The 22,586-nt window shown below is 48.4% G+C and overlaps 6 non-coding genes across 6 annotated transcripts; 2 read left to right on the top strand and 4 right to left on the bottom strand.

Moving 5' to 3' along the window:
• Window positions 1–130: 130 nt before the first annotated feature.
• On the bottom strand, window positions 131–203 carry TRNAK-CUU (transfer RNA lysine (anticodon CUU)). The gene has a single exon. It is a non-coding gene; the product is annotated as a tRNA-Lys (tRNA).
• A 5,646-nt stretch (window positions 204–5,849) lies between these two features.
• Window positions 5,850–5,959, top strand: TRNAL-CAA (transfer RNA leucine (anticodon CAA)). The gene is made up of 2 exons: window positions 5,850–5,887; window positions 5,914–5,959. It is a non-coding gene; the product is annotated as a tRNA-Leu (tRNA).
• A 298-nt stretch (window positions 5,960–6,257) lies between these two features.
• TRNAK-CUU (transfer RNA lysine (anticodon CUU)) lies at window positions 6,258–6,330 on the bottom strand. The gene has a single exon. It is a non-coding gene; the product is annotated as a tRNA-Lys (tRNA).
• A 5,695-nt stretch (window positions 6,331–12,025) lies between these two features.
• Window positions 12,026–12,135, top strand: TRNAL-CAA (transfer RNA leucine (anticodon CAA)). Its single transcript has 2 exons — window positions 12,026–12,063; window positions 12,090–12,135. It is a non-coding gene; the product is annotated as a tRNA-Leu (tRNA).
• Window positions 12,136–12,433: 298 nt separating this feature from the next.
• Window positions 12,434–12,506, bottom strand: TRNAK-CUU (transfer RNA lysine (anticodon CUU)). Its single transcript has one exon. It is a non-coding gene; the product is annotated as a tRNA-Lys (tRNA).
• A 6,102-nt stretch (window positions 12,507–18,608) lies between these two features.
• Window positions 18,609–18,681, bottom strand: TRNAK-CUU (transfer RNA lysine (anticodon CUU)). Its single transcript has one exon. It is a non-coding gene; the product is annotated as a tRNA-Lys (tRNA).
• Between the last annotated feature and the right edge of the window lie 3,905 nt (window positions 18,682–22,586).

Here is a 22,586-nt window from a genome sequence, read left to right as displayed (position 1 = left end):
CCGTGTGCAGACATAAATAACGAAATTGTAAAGTGAAGTCCCGAAAGGGCGCTGTTAATTTTTATAAAACCACTGTTGGAGGTGCGAACCCGAAGATTAAAAAACAGTACAGCACAAAAAAATGTATCAGCGCCCAACGTGGGGCTCGAACCCACGACCCTGAGATTAAGAGTCTCATGCTCTACCGACTGAGCTAGCCGGGCCACATTAAAGGGCCCTTGCGGTCCTATTTTAAAGCTTCCGCTTCCAGTGCTGCAGCTCCCTCTGTCTCTACCTCTCGCTCTGCCTCAGTCTCATCACACCCCCTGCCTGCCTCTGGATGGACCAAGCTGACACTCCACACTCACTGCTAGGAAGCCGCCTCTCCGCTCCCCGTTCGCCCTCTCCCTTCACTTCAATGGAAATATTCCAAAGCAGACGCTCTCCGCCTCCAGCCCCTGGCACCCCTGGCAGCTCTGCACCTCTGCAGGAGGCTCAAGGACGCGTGTCTGTCCAGCAGCTAGAGAATGGGGCTTTTCTGCATCTCATTTATACTTCCTTTTTTCGCTGGATTCAAGGACATGACAAACACACACTCCCACAGAGAGACTGTGAAGGACAGACTGAGCCCGCAGCGCCTCACAGCCGGCCTACAGTGAGCTACAACAGCTGAACACAGTCAACGTACAACTCAATAGCACAGCTACAGGGCGCTTGTGAGGCCCTGGCAGGGACTGTCTCAGAAGGCCACACTGGCGCAGTGCAAACAGCTGCACCAAAGCTGCGCAGAAGCATCACAGGAACAGACTGGCACAGTGCAGACAGCTACACCACTGTAATCAAGAAGCACCTCAGGTACAGGCTGGTGCAGAACAGACTGGTGCAATGCAAAGCCCTGTACCCTGGAGGTGTGGAAGGATCACAGGTGCAGACTGGCACAGGACAGGCTCGTGCAATGCAGAGAGCTACAGCACTGATGTGAAGTGTCAAGATACAGACTGACACAGGGCAGACTGGTGCAATGCAGAGAGCTACAGCACTGATGTGAAGTATCACAGGAATGGCTGGAGCATAGTAGACTGCTGCCATGCAGAGCTACAGCACTGATGTGAAGCATCACATGTGCAGACTGGCACAAGGCAGACTGGCACAATGCAAAGACCTACAGCACTGATATGAAGCATCACAGCTACAGACTGGCACGTGACAGATTGGCACAATGTAGGCAGCTGCAATATGGTGTTTAATAAGCCTCACAGGTGCAGACTGGCATAGGGCATAGCTACAGCACTGATGTGAAGTATGAACGTCGGGACTGGCACAAGGTAGACTGGCACTGTGCAAAGATTTGAAGCATGGAGCTGTAGAAGGATCACAGGTGCAGACTGGCATAGGGCTGACTGACACAAATTAGAGACCTAAAGGACAGATGGGACCTATCACAAGCACAGACTGGCATAGGGCACGCTGGCATAATGCAGAAAGTTACAGCACAATTCATATATGATGATTTTATATGTATTATTGAGATAGCCATCCATATTTTTTCTTAATAGTCAATAGCAGATTATTAGCACTGTTTCCTTTCATTAACAGGATCGGATAACAAGGGCGCATGAGTACTAGGAGAGACGATACCGGCATGGAACGTGCACCAGGGTTCGGTTGGTGGCTTCAATTTGTTTTCTTCGTTGGAGTTGGAAGATTTCAATTCTTAGAGTGCAGGTTATTTTGTTTGGTTATTGCAAAGAAAGATGAAGGACTAAGGAGGCAGAGATATTTATATGGAGAGCAGGCCTGGGATTGGGCATGTTATGGACTACTGGGAATGTTGGGATATGTAGTTTTTAACATTGATTGGCTGCTGTGACAATCCGCGCCTCCGTGTCCTTAATAGAATTGAAAATTCGTGACGCAATAGCTAGAATTTTTGGGGATTAAAGTACAGGTTTCTGGATGTGTTTAGAGGAGGCAGGGCTAAACCCGGCTTTGAGGCACCTTTCGTGAGTGGAAAGCGCTGTGGAATATGATGGGAGAGATTGTGAGGCAAACTGCAGGAGTTGTGTTTTCAAAGCCTGAGTAGTATTGGTGAAAAGCAGGAAGTCTGTAAAAAAAATTGGAATAAACCTTAAACAAAAAAATACTGATTGCTTAACTGGGGGCTCGAACCCGTGACCCTGATATTAAAAGGCTCGTGCACTACCAAGTGAGATAACCCTGCTCCTTTAGCTAGGCTTGGGCAATATATCTCTTTTCTGTGATGCACCAGGGAGTGTTGTCAGTAGAAGTCATTTCTTTTTAAGACCTCTGACTTCAGTCATGATCCTCTCCCTTTCTCTACCTCTTGCTCTGCTCCAGTCTCATTGACCACTTTCCCTAGACCTGCCTCTAGCTACAAACATGCATCTCTCTCGCTCAGCCTGTCTCAGGGTATATACATGTATCTGTCTCTTTGGACCTGCCTCTGGGTACATACATTTGTCTGTCCAAACTTTCCTCTGTGCACATATATGCATCTGACTCTCTGGATAGGACTCTGGTTACATATATGCACCTGTCTCCGCTTACAGTCGCCTGCCTGTCTATGTCTCTTTACTTCAATGGAAATACTCTAAAGCAGCCCACCCCTGCGCACGTCCCTACCTACTTTGCCGTTCTCAAATGCCACTTTATTAGTGGAATTTATTCTATTCTAAGCAGGCCTCCCCCCACACTTTACTACTGGCTTGTGGCCCTCCCTGAGCATATTAGCCTGCTTTGAAGTTTGTCAGCTTTACTTCCCACTTTATTTGAAGTTCCTATTGGCAGTTTCCTCTGCCCCTTTCAAATTCCCACTTTTCTGACCTGACACTCTACAGCAGTGCTTCCCAACCTTTTGACTTGTGTGAACCCCCACTTTATCACTACTGGAACCTGGGGACCCCCAATGAACCATTATTGGAATCTGGGGACCCCCCACTGAGTCATTACTGAAAGCTGGGGACCTAATCTGTTACTATTATTTGATTTTCTAAGTAATCACGGCCCCCAGAGGAGGCTTTGCGGACTCCTAGGGGTCCCCGGACCACAGGTTGGGAACCACTGCTCTACAGCATGGATGGTTATGAAGGAGAATCTGGGGAAGTTACCTTTTATGATGACTCCGTGGGGTCATTTGAGCGAGACCTTGTCTATGCCCTCGATGCTGGTGTTCGGCACACAGTCAATGTGGCCTTAGATAAAGCTACCCAGACGATTAAGCATCTCTTATTGGGTTTCACTGATCAGCAGGGCTGGGTCCCACATTGCAGCAGCCAGGAAGAGCTGCCGTTTTCGCAAGACCCTTCCGGCTCAAGTTCTGTTGCAAACCCTCACCAAGCTGATTTGAACAAATTGTAGAATCCTTGACTAGGGCGAACTGTTTCTCATCCTCATAGTCTCTTCATCTAAGAGCTGAGAGTAAGGAGGATTCAGATTCCTCGTCTTCCTCTAACAATCCGGATAAGGACACTGATTCTCCTCCCTGTAAATGAAAAGCCAAATCACGGCACACTCAAGTGGCTTCTCAGCCTCTGAAAGTACTCACTTTCGAACCCGAAGATACTGTCCGCCCTAGATCTTACTCCTGGGCTCCGCCTTCGGAGGTAGCCGAATACGTTCAAGCACACATTCGGCATTGTTTCGACAAAGATGTCAGGTCTCGGCTGAGATCTGAATGTCCTAGACATGATTTTCCCTCAAAGGTTACTGAGACTACGGAGATAGATCCCACCCTGGTAACCTATCTTAAGAATTTCTCCAAAGACCTTAAAAAGGGCATTGATCGTGCCTGGTGAGGCTGTCATGACAAACTCCTGGATGTCTCAGGCCCTCCTACTAAGATCTTGGAGCTGGGTTTTTAGGCTAAGGCATCAGGTATCCCTGTTAACCCTGAAGTTCTGGTTGGTTGGGCCCAGAGAGCCTTGTGCTTTCTGGAAAACCCAAAGTGAGCTATCTCTAGTGAGTGGCGGCGCTCCATTTTTAATCAAGATGGATCCCAAACTGACAGATTTGGCCTCGTCTGAATCAGGTCCTTTGGCTGAGGTACTGCTTTTTGGCTCTCCTTTTCTCAAGGAACTTTCGGGGTGCCACAGCGCACAGTTTGGGAATCACTGCTGTCCACGCTCCAGCACCATTTCCAGGGAAGTGTTAATAAACTGAAAACATTTTTTTTACAAATAAAGAACAGGGCGGTAGTATTTATAGTGACTGTGTTTCACAAACTTGAGAAAGTTGGCTCAACAGAAGAATTAAAGTGACTGCTTCACAGCAGGTGGGAGGCACTGTAATCCAGAACTGGACCTTAACACCAAGGACCCTGGGTAGAACAAAGAGGCGTTATGAAGTTGATTCCACAAAAATCATTCATTAAAAACTTTTTGTTTTTGTGTTCTAAAAAAAAAGTGCCAAGGAAAACAACTCTATAATTTATTACTTTACACCAGGCTCACTCTGAAACATTCTTAACCTAAACTTTATACAACCACAGAACCCATTTGTTAAAAATGTGTATTTGTATTAATGTTCAAACAGACCAAAACTCCATAATAAAACATTAAATATAAGGTGCACAATGCTCTGTGGATACTGAGCAGATACTGGAACACAGTATGTAATGTCATCTTATTTTGTGTGCATCTTGTGAACCAGTGAAGTAAGGAGAACACTTGGTAAATAAGTAGCCTCTCAAAATATAACTTCGTATGCAGCCTCATAAATATAGGTTCAATCAATGTAGAATTAACATCGGGTCTCATAATGGCACAAAATGCCATCCGTACCTGTAATACCTTCGTAGACTGGGAAACAGCTGATTGGTTCATGCATCGAAAGAAATCTGGCATATAGGGTAACAACTGAAGCTATTCGTCTCTGTTCTTTGTTTTATTTCTAATAAAAGATCTGGAATTAAAAAATGTATGCACATATACTTATCTGTGTGAAAACAGTGTGCTGCAAATGGGTGTGTCACTTGTTCACATGGGCAAAGTTTGACTCCAGGCTCATGTTCAGGGGTGGGTTCCACTCGCCGGAGGAATGTCGGGCTTTTTTCACTTTTAAAAGCAAGAGAAGCCAGCTTTGAGCTACCGTGCCAGGTAGATCGCCTGGCTGACCATGGACCTCACTGGATGACCCCTGCTGAAAGGGGAAAGTCCACGCTGCAGCAAGCGCCCACTTCTCTTAGAGGCCAACTCAGCAGGAAGATGCGGTGGGGTAGCCTGCAATCCGGCCCATGTGCGGCTGGCGATTTCTGCCAGGGTATTTGGTGTTTATCTTCTGCTGCGGCTGGGAGCGGTAGCTCTCAGAGAAGGTGGTCCGTGCCTGTTGAGAGCGGTGATATATTTTTCCTAAGCACTTGCATGGTTGACTTTAGCGGAATGGAAGATTGCATGCTTAAATGCATCCTGCTCTCCGGTGTGTCGCTAAGAGGCAGCAAGTGCAGCACCTAGAAGGCGCCAGACGTAGCGCCCCCGGCCTGCACTCCAGAGGCCGGGGTAATTGATAATGGACCCTGCTGAGCAAGTGCGAGGACAGCGGCCCTGGGTGGCTGTGGGGGCGCAGCAGGGTGCCGTGGCGCGCAGTTTGGGTTCCCTGCAGCCGGCACGAGCCTCTGAGGAGGAGCGAGAGACGAGCACTGGAAAGGCAGCGGAGCCGAGGGCTGCGGTTCCTGGTTGGTGTAAAGCGGGGATTAGGGTTAAAGAGTGTGAGGTTGGGCCCTCGGGCCCTGGCTGCCAGGTGAGACACGAAGGTGTGTCCTGCTAAAGGGCACCCCGATAAAACCCAGAAACAGAGCTCGCGGAGGCGTGTCACATGCGTGATGATATCATATCCGGCCTCCACCTATCTCAGTTGTCAGGATGGCCGAGCGGTCTAAGGCGCCAGACTCAAGAGCTGTCTCTTCCCCTCAGCTGGGTGTTCTGGTCTCCGATTGGAGGCGTGGGTTCAAATCCCACTTCTGACACAACATTGTTTTTGCTCACTTAAACTCTCCATATTTACACACAGGTCATGGGAGTGCGGCGCAGCAGCGGAGTTAGAGGACGGGGAGCAGCGACCCCCTACAAGTGTGAACATGAAGAGAGCTCTCGTCCCCGCCCGTGTGCAGACATAAAGAGCTCTCGTCCCCGCCCGTGTGCAGACATAAATAACGAAATTGTAAAGTGAAGTCCCGAAAGGGCGCTGTTAATTTTTATAAAACCACTGTTGGAGGTGCGAACCCGAAGATAAAAAAACAGTACAGCACAAAAAAAATGTATCAGCGCCCAACGTGGGGCTCGAACCCACGACCCTGAGATTAAGAGTCTCATGCTCTACCGACTGAGCTAGCCGGGCCACATAACACAAACCTTGCGGTCCTTTGTGTGACTCCTCTGAAGAAACACACGTGTGCCGATTCTACTGTGTATTTTAAAGCTCCCGCTTCCAGTGCTGCAGCTCCCTCTGTCTCTACCTCTCGCTCTGCCTCAGTCTCATCACACCCCCCTGCCTGCCTCTGGATGGACCAAGCTGACACTCCACACTCACTGCTAGGAAGCCGCCTCTCCGCTCCCCGTTCGCCCTCTCCCTTCACTTCAATGGAAATATTCCAAAGCAGACGCTCTCCGCCTCCAGCCCCTGGCACCCCTGGCAGCTCTGCACCTCTGCAGGAGGCTCAAGGACGCGTGTCTGTCCAGCAGCTAGAGAATGGGGCTTTTCTGCATCTCATTTATACTTCCTTTTTTCGCTGGATTCAAGGACATGACAAACACACACTCCCACAGAGAGACTGTGAAGGACAGACTGAGCCCGCAGCGCCTCACAGCCGGCCTACAGTGAGCTACAGCAGCTGAACACAGTCAACGTACAACTCAATAGCACAGCTACAGGGCGCTTGTGAGGCCCTGGCAGGGACTGTCTCAGAAGGCCACACTGGCGCAGTGCAAACAGCTGCACCAAAGCTGCGCAGAAGCATCACAGGAACAGACTGGCACAGTGCAGACAGCTACACCACTGTAATCAAGAAGCACCTCAGGTACAGGCTGGTGCAGAACAGACTGGTGCAATGCAAAGCCCTGTACCCTGGAGGTGTGGAAGGATCACAGGTGCAGACTGGCACAGGACAGGCTCGTGCAATGCAGAGAGCTACAGCACTGATGTGAAGTGTCAAGATACAGACTGACACAGGGCAGACTGGTGCAATGCAGAGAGCTACAGCACTGATGTGAAGTATCACAGGAATGGCTGGAGCATAGTAGACTGCTGCCATGCAGAGCTACAGCACTGATGTGAAGCATCACATGTGCAGACTGGCACAAGGCAGACTGGCACAATGCAAAGACCTACAGCACTGATATGAAGCATCACAGCTACAGACTGGCACGTGACAGATTGGCACAATGTAGGCAGCTGCAATATGGTGTTTAATAAGCCTCACAGGTGCAGACTGGCATAGGGCATAGCTACAGCACTGATGTGAAGTATGAACGTCGGGACTGGCACAAGGTAGACTGGCACTGTGCAAAGATTTGAAGCATGGAGCTGTAGAAGGATCACAGGTGCAGACTGGCATAGGGCTGACTGACACAAAGTAGAGACCTAAAGGACAGATGGGACCTATCACAAGCACAGACTGGCATAGGGCACGCTGGCATAATGCAGAAAGTTACAGCACAATTCATATATGATGATTTTATATGTATTATTGAGATAGCCATCCATATTTTTTCTTAATAGTCAATAGCAGATTATTAGCACTGTTTCCTTTCATTAACAGGATCGGATAATAAGGGCGCATGAGTACTAGGAGAGACGATACCGGCATGGAACGTGCACCAGGGTTCGGTTGGTGGCTTCAATTTGTTTTCTTCGTTGGAGTTGGAAGATTTCAATTCTTAGAGTGCAGGTTATTTTGTTTGGTTATTGCAAAGAAAGATGAAGGACTAAGGAGGCAGAGATATTTATATGGAGAGCAGGCCTGGGATTGGGCATGTTATGGACTACTGGGAATGTTGGGATATGTAGTTTTTAACATTGATTGGCTGCTGTGACAATCCGCGCCTCCGTGTCCTTAATAGAATTGAAAATTCGTGACGCAATAGCTAGAATTTTTGGGGATTAAAGTACAGGTTTCTGGATGTGTTTAGAGGAGGCAGGGCTAAACCCGGCTTTGAGGCACCTTTCGTGAGTGGAAAGCGCTGTGGAATATGATGGGAGAGATTGTGAGGCAAACTGCAGGAGTTGTGTTTTCAAAGCCTGAGTAGTATTGGTGAAAAGCAGGAAGTCTGTAAAAAAAATTGGAATAAACCTTAAACAAAAAAATACTAATTGCTTAACTGGGGGCTCGAACCCGTGACCCTGATATTAAAAGGCTCGTGCACTACCAAGTGAGATAACCCTGCTCCTTTAGCTAGGCTTGGGCAATATATCTCTTTTCTGTGATGCACCAGGGAGTGTTGTCAGTAGAAGTCATTTCTTTTTAAGACCTCTGACTTCAGTCATGATCCTCTCCCTTTCTCTACCTCTTGCTCTGCTCCAGTCTCATGGACCACTTTCCCTAGACCTGCCTCTAGCTACAAACATGCATCTCTCTCGCTCAGCCTGTCTCAGGGTATATACATGTATCTGTCTCTTTGGACCTGCCTCTGGGTACATACATTTGTCTGTCCAAACTTTCCTCTGTGCACATATATGCATCTGACTCTCTGGATAGGACTCTGGTTACATATATGCACCTGTCTCCGCTTACAGTCGCCTGCCTGTCTATGTCTCTTTACTTCAATGGAAATACTCTAAAGCAGCCCACCCCCTGCGCACGTCCCTACCTACTTTGCCGTTCTCAAATGCCACTTTATTAGTGGAATTTATTCTATTCTAAGCAGGCCTCCCCCCACACTTTACTACTGGCTTGTGGCCCTCCCTGAGCATATTAGCCTGCTTTGAAGTTTGTCAGCTTTACTTCCCACTTTATTTGAAGTTCCTATTGGCAGTTTCCTCTGCCCCTTTCAAATTCCCACTTTTCTGACCTGACACTCTACAGCAGTGCTTCCCAACCTTTTGACTTGTGTGAACCCCCACTTTATCACTACTGGAACCTGGGGACCCCCAATGAACCATTATTGGAATCTGGGGACCCCCCACTGAGTCATTACTGAAAGCTGGGGACCTAATCTGTTACTATTATTTGATTTTCTAAGTAATCACGGCCCCCAGAGGAGGCTTTGCGGACTCCTAGGGGTCCCCGGACCACAGGTTGGGAACCACTGCTCTACAGCATGGATGGTTATGAAGGAGAATCTGGGGAAGTTACCTTTTATGATGACTCCGTGGGGTCATTTGAGCGAGACCTTGTCTATGCCCTCGATGCTGGTGTTCGGCACACAGTCAATGTGGCCTTAGATAAAGCTACCCAGACGATTAAGCATCTCTTATTGGGTTTCACTGATCAGCAGGGCTGGGTCCCACATTGCAGCAGCCAGGAAGAGCTGCCGTTTTCGCAAGACCCTTCCGGCTCAAGTTCTGTTGCAAACCCTCACCAAGCTGATTTGAACAAATTGTAGAATCCTTGACTAGGGCGAACTGTTTCTCATCCTCATAGTCTCTTCATCTAAGAGCTGAGAGTAAGGAGGATTCAGATTCCTCGTCTTCCTCTAACAATCCGGATAAGGACACTGATTCTCCTCCCTGTAAATGAAAAGCCAAATCACGGCACACTCAAGTGGCTTCTCAGCCTCTGAAAGTACTCACTTTCGAACCCGAAGATACTGTCCGCCCTAGATCTTACTCCTGGGCTCCGCCTTCGGAGGTAGCCGAATACGTTCAAGCACACATTCGGCATTGTTTCGACAAAGATGTCAGGTCTCGGCTGAGATCTGAATGTCCTAGACATGATTTTCCCTCAAAGGTTACTGAGACTACGGAGATAGATCCCACCCTGGTAACCTATCTTAAGAATTTCTCCAAAGACCTTAAAAAGGGCATTGATCGTGCCTGGTGAGGCTGTCAGGACAAACTCCTGGATGTCTCAGGCCCTCCTACTAAGATCTTGGAGCTGGGTTTTTAGGCTAAGGCATCAGGTATCCCTGTTAACCCTGAAGTTCTGGTTGGTTGGGCCCAGAGAGCCTTGTGCTTTCTGGAAAACCCAAAGTGAGCTATCTCTAGTGAGTGGCGGCGCTCCATTTTTAATCAAGATGGATCCCAAACTGACAGATTTGGCCTCGTCTGAATCAGGTCCTTTGGCTGAGGGACTGCTTTTTGGCTCTCCTTTTCTCAAGGAACTTTCGGGGTGCCACAGCGCACAGTTTGGGAATCACTGCTGTCCACGCTCCAGCACCATTTCCAGGGAAGTGTTAATAAACTGAAAACATTTTTTTTACAAATAAAGAACAGGGCGGTAGTATTTATAGTGACTGTGTTTCACAAACTTGAGAAAGTTGGCTCAACAGAAGAATTAAAGTGACTGCTTCACAGCAGGTGGGAGGCACTGTAATCCAGAACTGGACCTTAACACCAAGGACCCTGGGTAGAACAAAGAGGCGTTATGAAGTTGATTCCACAAAAATCATTCATTAAAAACTTTTTGTTTTTGTGTTCTAAAAAAAAAGTGCCAAGGAAAACAATTCTATAATTTATTACTTTACACCAGGCTCACTCTGAAACATTCTTAACCTAAACTTTATACAACCACAGAACCCATTTGTTAAAAATGTGTATTTGTATTAATGTTCAAACAGACCAAAACTCCATAATAAAACATTAAATATAAGGTGCACAATGCTCTGTGGATACTGAGCAGATACTGGAACACAGTATGTAATGTCATCTTATTTTGTGTGCATCTTGTGAACCAGTGAAGTAAGGAGAACACTTGGTAAATAAGTAGCCTCTCAAAATATAACTTCGTATGCAGCCTCATAAATATAGGTTCAATCAATGTAGAATTAACATCGGGTCTCATAATGGCACAAAATGCCATCCGTACCTGTAATACCTTCGTAGACTGGGAAACAGCTGATTGGTTCATGCATCGAAAGAAATCTGGCATATAGGGTAACAACTGAAGCTATTCGTCTCTGTTCTTTGTTTTATTTCTAATAAAAGATCTGGAATTAAAAAATGTATGCACATATACTTATCTGTGTGAAAACAGTGTGCTGCAAATGGGTGTGTCACTTGTTCACATGGGCAAAGTTTGACTCCAGGCTCATGTTCAGGGGTGGGTTCCACTCGCCGGAGGAATGTCGGGCTTTTTTCACTTTTAAAAGCAAGAGAAGCCAGCTTTGAGCTACCGTGCCAGGTAGATCGCCTGGCTGACCATGGACCTCACTGGATGACCCCTGCTGAAAGGGGAAAGTCCACGCTGCAGCAAGCGCCCACTTCTCTTAGAGGCCAACTCAGCAGGAAGATGCGGTGGGGTAGCCTGCAATCCGGCCCATGTGCGGCTGGCGATTTCTGCCAGGGTATTTGGTGTTTATCTTCTGCTGCGGCTGGGAGCGGTAGCTCTCAGAGAAGGTGGTCCGTGCCTGTTGAGAGCGGTGATATATTTTTCCTAAGCACTTGCATGGTTGACTTTAGCGGAATGGAAGATTGCATGCTTAAATGCATCCTGCTCTCCGGTGTGTCGCTAAGAGGCAGCAAGTGCAGCACCTAGAAGGCGCCAGACGTAGCGCCCCCGGCCTGCACTCCAGAGGCCGGGGTAATTGATAATGGACCCTGCTGAGCAAGTGCGAGGACAGCGGCCCTGGGTGGCTGTGGGGGCGCAGCAGGGTGCCGTGGCGCGCAGTTTGGGTTCCCTGCAGCCGGCACGAGCCTCTGAGGAGGAGCGAGAGACGAGCACTGGAAAGGCAGCGGAGCCGAGGGCTGCGGTTCCTGGTTGGTGTAAAGCGGGGATTAGGGTTAAAGAGTGTGAGGTTGGGCCCTCGGGCCCTGGCTGCCAGGTGAGACACGAAGGTGTGTCCTGCTAAAGGGCACCCCGATAAAACCCAGAAACAGAGCTCGCGGAGGCGTGTCACATACGTGATGATATTATATCCGGCCTTCACCTATCTCAGTTGTCAGGATGGCCGAGCGGTCTAAGGCGCCAGACTCAAGAGCTGTCTCTTCCCCTCAGCTGGGTGTTCTGGTCTCCGATTGGAGGCGTGGGTTCAAATCCCACTTCTGACACAACATTGTTTTTGCTCACTTAAACTCTCCATATTTACACACAGGTCATGGGAGTGCGGCGCAGCAGCGGAGTTAGAGGACGGGGAGCAGCGACCCCCTACAAGTGTGAACATGAAGAGAGCTCTCGTCCCCGCCCGTGTGCAGACATAAAGAGCTCTCGTCCCCGCCCGTGTGCAGACATAAATAACGAAATTGTAAAGTGAAGTCCCGAAAGGGCGCTGTTAATTTTTATAAAACCACTGTTGGAGGTGCGAACCCGAAGATAAAAAAACAGTACAGCACAAAAAAAATGTATCAGCGCCCAACGTGGGGCTCGAACCCACGACCCTGAGATTAAGAGTCTCATGCTCTACCGACTGAGCTAGCCGGGCCACATAACACAAACCTTGCGGTCCTTTGTGTGACTCCTCTGAAGAAACACACGTGTGCCGATTCTACTGTGTATTTTAAAGCTCCCGCTTCCAGTGCTGCAGCTCCCTCTGTCTCTACCTCTCGCTCTGCCTCAGTCTCATCACACCCCCCTGCCTGCCTCTGGATGGACCAAGCTGACACTCCACACTCACTGCTAGGAAGCCGCCTCTCCGCTCCCCGTTCGCCCTCTCCCTTCACTTCAATGGAAATATTCCAAAGCAGACGCTCTCCGCCTCCAGCCCCTGGCACCCCTGGCAGCTCTGCACCTCTGCAGGAGGCTCAAGGACGCGTGTCTGTCCAGCAGCTAGAGAATGGGGCTTTTCTGCATCTCATTTATACTTCCTTTTTTCGCTGGATTCAAGGACATGACAAACACACACTCCCACAGAGAGACTGTGAAGGACAGACTGAGCCCGCAGCGCCTCACAGCCGGCCTACAGTGAGCTACAGCAGCTGAACACAGTCAACGTACAACTCAATAGCACAGCTACAGGGCGCTTGTGAGGCCCTGGCAGGGACTGTCTCAGAAGGCCACACTGGCGCAGTGCAAACAGCTGCACCAAAGCTGCGCAGAAGCATCACAGGAACAGACTGGCACAGTGCAGACAGCTACACCACTGTAATCAAGAAGCACCTCAGGTACAGGCTGGTGCAGAACAGACTGGTGCAATGCAAAGCCCTGTACCCTGGAGGTGTGGAAGGATCACAGGTGCAGACTGGCACAGGACAGGCTCGTGCAATGCAGAGAGCTACAGCACTGATGTGAAGTGTCAAGATACAGACTGACACAGGGCAGACTGGTGCAATGCAGAGAGCTACAGCACTGATGTGAAGTATCACAGGAATGGCTGGAGCATAGTAGACTGCTGCCATGCAGAGCTACAGCACTGATGTGAAGCATCACATGTGCAGACTGGCACAAGGCAGACTGGCACAATGCAAAGACCTACAGCACTGATATGAAGCATCACAGCTACAGACTGGCACGTGACAGATTGGCACAATGTAGGCAGCTGCAATATGGTGTTTAATAAGCCTCACAGGTGCAGACTGGCATAGGGCATAGCTACAGCACTGATGTGAAGTATGAACGTCGGGACTGGCACAAGGTAGACTGGCACTGTGCAAAGATTTGAAGCATGGAGCTGTAGAAGGATCACAGGTGCAGACTGGCATAGGGCTGACTGACACAAAGTAGAGACCTAAAGGACAGATGGGACCTATCACAAGCACAGACTGGCATAGGGCACGCTGGCATAATGCAGAAAGTTACAGCACAATTCATATATGATGATTTTATATGTATTATTGAGATAGCCATCCATATTTTTTCTTAATAGTCAATAGCAGATTATTAGCACTGTTTCCTTTCATTAACAGGATCGGATAATAAGGGCGCATGAGTACTAGGAGAGACGATACCGGCATGGAACGTGCACCAGGGTTCGGTTGGTGGCTTCAATTTGTTTTCTTCGTTGGAGTTGGAAGATTTCAATTCTTAGAGTGCAGGTTATTTTGTTTGGTTATTGCAAAGAAAGATGAAGGACTAAGGAGGCAGAGATATTTATATGGAGAGCAGGCCTGGGATTGGGCATGTTATGGACTACTGGGAATGTTGGGATATGTAGTTTTTAACATTGATTGGCTGCTGTGACAATCCGCGCCTCCGTGTCCTTAATAGAATTGAAAATTCGTGACGCAATAGCTAGAATTTTTGGGGATTAAAGTACAGGTTTCTGGATGTGTTTAGAGGAGGCAGGGCTAAACCCGGCTTTGAGGCACCTTTCGTGAGTGGAAAGCGCTGTGGAATATGATGGGAGAGATTGTGAGGCAAACTGCAGGAGTTGTGTTTTCAAAGCCTGAGTAGTATTGGTGAAAAGCAGGAAGTCTGTAAAAAAAATTGGAATAAACCTTAAACAAAAAAATACTAATTGCTTAACTGGGGGCTCGAACCCGTGACCCTGATATTAAAAGGCTCGTGCACTACCAAGTGAGATAACCCTGCTCCTTTAGCTAGGCTTGGGCAATATATCTCTTTTCTGTGATGCACCAGGGAGTGTTGTCAGTAGAAGTCATTTCTTTTTAAGACCTCTGACTTCAGTCATGATCCTCTCCCTTTCTCTACCTCTTGCTCTGCTCCAGTCTCATGGACCACTTTCCCTAGACCTGCCTCTAGCTACAAACATGCATCTCTCTCGCTCAGCCTGTCTCAGGGTATATACATGTATCTGTCTCTTTGGACCTGCCTCTGGGTACATACATTTGTCTGTCCAAACTTTCCTCTGTGCACATATATGCATCTGACTCTCTGGATAGGACTCTGGTTACATATATGCACCTGTCTCCGCTTACAGTCGCCTGCCTGTCTATGTCTCTTTACTTCAATGGAAATACTCTAAAGCAGCCCACCCCCTGCGCACGTCCCTACCTACTTTGCCGTTCTCAAATGCCACTTTATTAGTGGAATTTATTCTATTCTAAGCAGGCCTCCCCCCACACTTTACTACTGGCTTGTGGCCCTCCCTGAGCATATTAGCCTGCTTTGAAGTTTGTCAGCTTTACTTCCCACTTTATTTGAAGTTCCTATTGGCAGTTTCCTCTGCCCCTTTCAAATTCCCACTTTTCTGACCTGACACTCTACAGCAGTGCTTCCCAACCTTTTGACTTGTGTGAACCCCCACTTTATCACTACTGGAACCTGGGGACCCCCAATGAACCATTATTGGAATCTGGGGACCCCCCACTGAGTCATTACTGAAAGCTGGGGACCTAATCTGTTACTATTATTTGATTTTCTAAGTAATCACGGCCCCCAGAGGAGGCTTTGCGGACTCCTAGGGGTCCCCGGACCACAGGTTGGGAACCACTGCTCTACAGCATGGATGGTTATGAAGGAGAATCTGGGGAAGTTACCTTTTATGATGACTCCGTGGGGTCATTTGAGCGAGACCTTGTCTATGCCCTCGATGCTGGTGTTCGGCACACAGTCAATGTGGCCTTAGATAAAGCTACCCAGACGATTAAGCATCTCTTATTGGGTTTCACTGATCAGCAGGGCTGGGTCCCACATTGCAGCAGCCAGGAAGAGCTGCCGTTTTCGCAAGACCCTTCCGGCTCAAGTTCTGTTGCAAACCCTCACCAAGCTGATTTGAACAAATTGTAGAATCCTTGACTAGGGCGAACTGTTTCTCATCCTCATAGTCTCTTCATCTAAGAGCTGAGAGTAAGGAGGATTCAGATTCCTCGTCTTCCTCTAACAATCCGGATAAGGACACTGATTCTCCTCCCTGTAAATGAAAAGCCAAATCACGGCACACTCAAGTGGCTTCTCAGCCTCTGAAAGTACTCACTTTCGAACCCGAAGATACTGTCCGCCCTAGATCTTACTCCTGGGCTCCGCCTTCGGAGGTAGCCGAATACGTTCAAGCACACATTCGGCATTGTTTCGACAAAGATGTCAGGTCTCGGCTGAGATCTGAATGTCCTAGACATGATTTTCCCTCAAAGGTTACTGAGACTACGGAGATAGATCCCACCCTGGTAACCTATCTTAAGAATTTCTCCAAAGACCTTAAAAAGGGCATTGATCGTGCCTGGTGAGGCTGTCAGGACAAACTCCTGGATGTCTCAGGCCCTCCTACTAAGATCTTGGAGCTGGGTTTTTAGGCTAAGGCATCAGGTATCCCTGTTAACCCTGAAGTTCTGGTTGGTTGGGCCCAGAGAGCCTTGTGCTTTCTGGAAAACCCAAAGTGAGCTATCTCTAGTGAGTGGCGGCGCTCCATTTTTAATCAAGATGGATCCCAAACTGACAGATTTGGCCTCGTCTGAATCAGGTCCTTTGGCTGAGGGACTGCTTTTTGGCTCTCCTTTTCTCAAGGAACTTTCGGGGTGCCACAGCGCACAGTTTGGGAATCACTGCTGTCCACGCTCCAGCACCATTTCCAGGGAAGTGTTAATAAACTGAAAACATTTTTTTTACAAATAAAGAACAGGGCGGTAGTATTTATAGTGACTGTGTTTCACAAACTTGAGAAAGTTGGCTCAACAGAAGAATTAAAGTGACTGCTTCACAGCAGGTGGGAGGCACTGTAATCCAGAACTGGACCTTAACACCAAGGACCCTGGGTAGAACAAAGAGGCGTTATGAAGTTGATTCCACAAAAATCATTCATTAAAAACTTTTTGTTTTTGTGTTAAAAAAAAAAAGTGCCAAGGAAAACAATTCTATAATTTATTACTTTACACCAGGCTCACTCTGAAACATTCTTAACCTAAACTTTATACAACCACAGAACCCATTTGTTAAAAGTGTGTATTTGTATTAATGTTCAAACAGACCAAAACTCCATAATAAAACATTAAATATAAGGTGCACAATGCTCTGTGGATACTGAGCAGATACTGGAACACAGTATGTAATGTCATCTTATTTTGTGTGCATCTTGTGAACCAGTGAAGTAAGGAGAACACTTGGTAAATAAGTAGCCTCTCAAAATATAACTTCGTATGCAGCCTCATAAATATAGGTTCAATCAATGTAGAATTAACATCGGGTCTCATAATGGCACAAAATGCCATCCGTACCTGTAATACCTTCGTAGACTGGGAAACAGCTGATTGGTTCATGCATCGAAAGAAATCTGGCATATAGGGTAACAACTGAAGCTATTCGTCTCTGTTCTTTGTTTTATTTCTAATAAAAGATCTGGAATTAAAAAATGTATGCACATATACTTATCTGTGTGAAAACAGTGTGCTGTAAATGGGTGTGTCACTTGTTCACATGGGCAAAGTTTGACTCCAGGCTCATGTTCAGGGGTGGGTTCCACTCGCCGGAGGAATGTCGGGCTTTTTTCACTTTTAAAAGCAAGAGAAGCCAGCTTTGAGCTACCGTGCCAGGTAGATCGCCTGGCTGACCATGGACCTCACTGGATGACCCCTGCTGAAAGGGGAAAGTCCACGCTGCAGCAAGCGCCCACTTCTCTTAGAGGCCAACTCAGCAGGAAGATGCGGTGGGGTAGCCTGCAATCCGGCCCATGTGCGGCTGGCGATTTCTGCCAGGGTATTTGGTGTTTATCTTCTGCTGCGGCTGGGAGCGGTAGCTCTCAGAGAAGGTGGTCCGTGCCTGTTGAGAGCGGTGATATATTTTTTCTAAGCACTTGCATGGTTGACTTTAGCGGAATGGAAGATTGCATGCTTAAATGCATCCTGCTCTCCGGTGTGTCGCTAAGAGGCAGCAAGTGCAGCACCTAGAAGGCGCCAGACGTAGCGCCCCCGGCCTGCACTCCAGAGGCCGGGGTAATTGATAATGGACCCTGCTGAGCAAGTGCGAGGACAGCGGCCCTGGGTGGCTGTGGGGGCGCAGCAGGGTGCCGTGGCGCGCAGTTTGGGTTCCCTGCAGCCGGCACGAGCCTCTGAGGAGGAGCGAGAGACGAGCACTGGAAAGGCAGCGGAGCCGAGGGCTGCGGTTCCTGGTTGGTGTAAAGCGGGGATTAGAGTTAAAGAGTGTGAGGTTGGGCCCTCGGGCCCTGGCTGCCAGGTGAGACACGAAGGTGTGTCCTGCTAAAGGGCACCCCGATAAAACCCAGAAACAGAGCTCGCGGAGGCGTGTCACATGCGTGATGATATCATATCCGGCCCCCTCTTTCTCAGTTGTCAGGATGGCCGAGCGGTCTAAGGCGCCAGACTCAAGAGCTGTCTCTTCCCCTCAGCTGGGTGTTCTGGTCTCCGATTGGAGGCGTGGGTTCAAATCCCCCTTCTGACACAACATTGTTTTTGCTCACTTAAACTCTCCATATTTACACACAGGTCATGGGAGTGCGGCGCAGCAGCGGAGTTAGAGGACGGGGAGCAGCGACCCCCTACAAGTGTGAACATGAAGAGAGCTCTCGTCCCCGCCCGTGTGCAGACATAAAGAGCTCTCGTCCCCGCCCGTGTGCAGACATAAATAACGAAATTGTAAAGTGAAGTCCCGAAAGGGCGCTGTTAATTTTTATAAAACCACTGTTGGAGGTGCGAACCCGAAGATAAAAAAAACAGTACAGCACAAAAAAATGTATCAGCGCCCAACATGGGGCTCGAACCCACGACCCTGAGATTAAGAGTCTCATGCTCTACCGACTGAGCTAGCCGGGCCACATTAAAGGGCCCTTGCGGTCCTATTTCAAAGCTTCCGCTTCCAGTGCTGCAGCTCCCTCTGTCTCTACCTCTCGCTCTGCCTCAGTCTCATCACACCCCCCTGCCTGCCTCTGGATGGACCAAGCTGACACTCCACACTCACTGCTAGGAAGCCGCCTCTCCGCTCCCCGTTCGCCCTCTCCCTTCACTTCAATGGAAATATTCCAAAGCAGACGCTCTCCGCCTCCAGCCCCTGGCACCCCTGGCAGCTCTGCACCTCTGCAGGAGGCTCAAGGACGCGTGTCTGTCCAGCAGCTAGAGAATGGGGCTTTTCTGCATCTCATTTATACTTCCTTTTTTCGCTGGATTCAAGGACATGACAAACACACACTCCCACAGAGAGACTGTGAAGGACAGACTGAGCCCGCAGCGCCTCACAGCCGGCCTACAGTGAGCTACAGCAGCTGAACACAGTCAACGTACAACTCAATAGCACAGCTACAGGGCGCTTGTGAGGCCCTGGCAGGGACTGTCTCAGAAGGCCACACTGGCGCAGTGCAAACAGCTGCACCAAAGCTGCGCAGAAGCATCACAGGAACAGACTGGCACAGTGCAGACAGCTACACCACTGTAATCAAGAAGCACCTCAGGTACAGGCTGGTGCAGAACAGACTGGTGCAATGCAAAGCCCTGTACCCTGGAGGTGTGGAAGGATCACAGGTGCAGACTGGCACAGGACAGGCTCGTGCAATGCAGAGAGCTACAGCACTGATGTGAAGTGTCAAGATACAGACTGACACAGGGCAGACTGGTGCAATGCAGAGAGCTACAGCACTGATGTGAAGTATCACAGGAATGGCTGGAGCATAGTAGACTGCTGCCATGCAGAGCTACAGCACTGATGTGAAGCATCACATGTGCAGACTGGCACAAGGCAGACTGGCACAATGCAAAGACCTACAGCACTGATATGAAGCATCACAGCTACAGACTGGCACGTGACAGATTGGCACAATGTAGGCAGCTGCAATATGGTGTTTAATAAGCCTCACAGGTGCAGACTGGCATAGGGCATAGCTACAGCACTGATGTGAAGTATGAACGTCGGGACTGGCACAAGGTAGACTGGCACTGTGCAAAGATTTGAAGCATGGAGCTGTAGAAGGATCACAGGTGCAGACTGGCATAGGGCTGACTGACACAAAGTAGAGACCTAAAGGACAGATGGGACCTATCACAAGCACAGACTGGCATAGGGCACGCTGGCATAATGCAGAAAGTTACAGCACAATTCATATATGATGATTTTATATGTATTATTGAGATAGCCATCCATATTTTTTCTTAATAGTCAATAGCAGATTATTAGCACTGTTTCCTTTCATTAACAGGATCGGATAATAAGGGCGCATGAGTACTAGGAGAGACGATACCGGCATGGAACGTGCACCAGGGTTCGGTTGGTGGCTTCAATTTGTTTTCTTCGTTGGAGTTGGAAGATTTCAATTCTTAGAGTGCAGGTTATTTTGTTTGGTTATTGCAAAGAAAGATGAAGGACTAAGGAGGCAGAGATATTTATATGGAGAGCAGGCCTGGGATTGGGCATGTTATGGACTACTGGGAATGTTGGGATATGTAGTTTTTAACATTGATTGGCTGCTGTGACAATCCGCGCCTCCGTGTCCTTAATAGAATTGAAAATTCGTGACGCAATAGCTAGAATTTTTGGGGATTAAAGTACAGGTTTCTGGATGTGTTTAGAGGAGGCAGGGCTAAACCCGGCTTTGAGGCACCTTTCGTGAGTGGAAAGCGCTGTGGAATATGATGGGAGAGATTGTGAGGCAAACTGCAGGAGTTGTGTTTTCAAAGCCTGAGTAGTATTGGTGAAAAGCAGGAAGTCTGTAAAAAAAATTGGAATAAACCTTAAACAAAAAAATACTAATTGCTTAACTGGGGGCTCGAACCCGTGACCCTGATATTAAAAGGCTCGTGCACTACCAAGTGAGATAACCCTGCTCCTTTAGCTAGGCTTGGGCAATATATCTCTTTTCTGTGATGCACCAGGGAGTGTTGTCAGTAGAAGTCATTTCTTTTTAAGACCTCTGACTTCAGTCATGATCCTCTCCCTTTCTCTACCTCTTGCTCTGCTCCAGTCTCATGGACCACTTTCCCTAGACCTGCCTCTAGCTACAAACATGCATCTCTCTCGCTCAGCCTGTCTCAGGGTATATACATGTATCTGTCTCTTTGGACCTGCCTCTGGGTACATACATTTGTCTGTCCAAACTTTCCTCTGTGCACATATATGCATCTGACTCTCTGGATAGGACTCTGGTTACATATATGCACCTGTCTCCGCTTACAGTCGCCTGCCTGTCTATGTCTCTTTACTTCAATGGAAATACTCTAAAGCAGCCCACCCCTGCGCACGTCCCTACCTACTTTGCCGTTCTCAAATGCCACTTTATTAGTGGAATTTATTCTATTCTAAGCAGGCCTCCCCCCACACTTTACTACTGGCTTGTGGCCCTCCCTGAGCATATTAGCCTGCTTTGAAGTTTGTCAGCTTTACTTCCCACTTTATTTGAAGTTCCTATTGGCAGTTTCCTCTGCCCCTTTCAAATTCCCACTTTTCTGACCTGACACTCTACAGCAGTGCTTCCCAACCTTTTGACTTGTGTGAACCCCCACTTTATCACTACTGGAACCTGGGGACCCCCAATGAACCATTATTGGAATCTGGGGACCCCCCACTGAGTCATTACTGAAAGCTGGGGACCTAATCTGTTACTATTATTTGATTTTCTAAGTAATCACGGCCCCCAGAGGAGGCTTTGCGGACTCCTAGGGGTCCCCGGACCACAGGTTGGGAACCACTGCTCTACAGCATGGATGGTTATGAAGGAGAATCTGGGGAAGTTACCTTTTATGATGACTCCGTGGGGTCATTTGAGCGAGACCTTGTCTATGCCCTCGATGCTGGTGTTCGGCACACAGTCAATGTGGCCTTAGATAAAGCTACCCAGACGATTAAGCATCTCTTATTGGGTTTCACTGATCAGCAGGGCTGGGTCCCACATTGCAGCAGCCAGGAAGAGCTGCCGTTTTCGCAAGACCCTTCCGGCTCAAGTTCTGTTGCAAACCCTCACCAAGCTGATTTGAACAAATTGTAGAATCCTTGACTAGGGCGAACTGTTTCTCATCCTCATAGTCTCTTCATCTAAGAGCTGAGAGTAAGGAGGATTCAGATTCCTCGTCTTCCTCTAACAATCCGGATAAGGACACTGATTCTCCTCCCTGTAAATGAAAAGCCAAATCACGGCACACTCAAGTGGCTTCTCAGCCTCTGAAAGTACTCACTTTCGAACCCGAAGATACTGTCCGCCCTAGATCTTACTCCTGGGCTCCGCCTTCGGAGGTAGCCGAATACGTTCAAGCACACATTCGGCATTGTTTCGACAAAGATGTCAGGTCTCGGCTGAGATCTGAATGTCCTAGACATGATTTTCCCTCAAAGGTTACTGAGACTACGGAGATAGATCCCACCCTGGTAACCTATCTTAAGAATTTCTCCAAAGACCTTAAAAAGGGCATTGATCGTGCCTGGTGAGGCTGTCATGACAAACTCCTGGATGTCTCAGGCCCTCCTACTAAGATCTTGGAGCTGGGTTTTTAGGCTAAGGCATCAGGTATCCCTGTTAACCCTGAAGTTCTGGTTGGTTGGGCCCAGAGAGCCTTGTGCTTTCTGGAAAACCCAAAGTGAGCTATCTCTAGTGAGTGGCGGCGCTCCATTTTTAATCAAGATGGATCCCAAACTGACAGATTTGGCCTCGTCTGAATCAGGTCCTTTGGCTGAGGTACTGCTTTTTGGCTCTCCTTTTCTCAAGGAACTTTCGGGGTGCCACAGCGCACAGTTTGGGAAT

This window comes from Pleurodeles waltl, unplaced genomic scaffold (assembly GCF_031143425.1).
Source record: "Pleurodeles waltl isolate 20211129_DDA unplaced genomic scaffold, aPleWal1.hap1.20221129 scaffold_295, whole genome shotgun sequence".
In the NCBI taxonomy this organism is placed as follows: Eukaryota; Metazoa; Chordata; class Amphibia; order Caudata; family Salamandridae; genus Pleurodeles; species Pleurodeles waltl.
The sequence above is the reverse complement of the archived record's forward strand: the minus strand, read 5'-3'. Positions and strand labels throughout refer to the sequence as shown.